The sequence below is a fragment of the Limulus polyphemus genome, unplaced genomic scaffold (genome assembly GCF_000517525.1).
Source record: "Limulus polyphemus unplaced genomic scaffold, Limulus_polyphemus-2.1.2 Scaffold5937, whole genome shotgun sequence".
Taxonomy (NCBI): Eukaryota; Metazoa; Arthropoda; class Merostomata; order Xiphosura; family Limulidae; genus Limulus; species Limulus polyphemus.
This window is the reverse complement of record NW_013671547.1, coordinates 21,306-22,729: the sequence shown is the minus strand read 5'-3', so window position 1 is coordinate 22,729 and position 1,424 is coordinate 21,306.

Genomic DNA, 1,424 nt, shown 5'->3' with positions numbered 1-1,424 from the left:
TTCATGTACGTTTAGTTAGTAACTAATTTTTAATTACTACGTAGTATCTGCTGCGTAGGGTGGGGGGGGGGGGCTCTCAGAAGTCAATAGCACTGCGGAATACTGAAAAACAAGCATAGTTGTAATATGTTTCAACCTAAATGGCACCGTACTGAACCTTCTCCCTACCGACCAGGTAGAACATCCAGTCGAAAAACACCCGCTGACACAATAATTTTGTCCGGTTTTGGACCGAATAACAGCATTGACTTTTACTTTTATAACGCACCCACAGATGAAAACGTAAAGCGTATTAAATTGTGTCGTGGCACAAACCTTGGACCTCACGAGCGCGGCCCAATACCCTAATTGCCAGGCCAGCACGGTCCTACCGAAAAGCAACAACTGTTATTCTCCGTTTCGCTTGTCTTGCAAAGTTGGCTCTACTAGAAAAAGGATTGCACCGAAGGGAAAACGAAACGTTGTGCTCACTTGGCACTGTTCACAGTACGTTTTGTACGTTAGTGTAATGTGCTTTTTAACACGAACCTCTGTCACACTGACGTGAACAATGTGTAATAGTAAAGAAGGAGTCGCTTTCCAAACTTTAAACATCATTAAGACAACAATTACAGAAATACGGGGGCAACAGTTCTTTGAAATTGTTTTTTTTTCCTCAAGAACACCATGGCCAGGTGGTTAGGGCCCCAGCATGGGCAGGTCGTTAGGGCGTTTGACTCGCAATCTGAGGGTCACGGGTTCGAATCCCCGTCTCACAAAACATGCTCGCCCTTTTAGCCGTGGGGGTGTTATAATGTCACGGTCAATCCCATTATTCGTTGATAAAAGAGTAGCCCAAGAGTTGGCGGTGGGTGGTGATGACTAGCTGCCTTCCCTCTAGTCTATCGCAGCTAAATTAGGGACGTGTAGCTTTGCGCGAAATCCAAAACAAACAAAGAAAGAAAACAATATTCCGTTCTTATGAATAACCTTAAGCCTCGTTTCGCGTCTTAGGAAGTGCTAATGATTTGTTTTCTTCAAACAGCTTACAACAATATAATTACCTTTAACTACAGAAAGCTACAAAACTCGAATCTAGTGAACTGTGTAAATAAATTATGTTATCCAAGCATTTATTGTTCGCGACTTGTTGCCGCAAAAAATCTTGCGCTTTGAGATCGTGGATTTTGTTGACTTTCCTCTAGACCAGTGGTCGGCAACCTATGACTCGCGGCAATAATTTGGCTGACCTGCCAAAAGTTGGCTTCACCATTACAACCCGTGAGGGCGCAATCATTGTTCAGTTCAAGTTTCTCGGCTATGTGAGAAGAACAACGATATTAAAGGAAAGAGTCACGGCTACGGAGAATTTTAAGATCAATTTAAGGGAAAAATATCAAACTCGTCGAACTATTAATTTTTTGGTATGTTTGTTTGAATTTCGC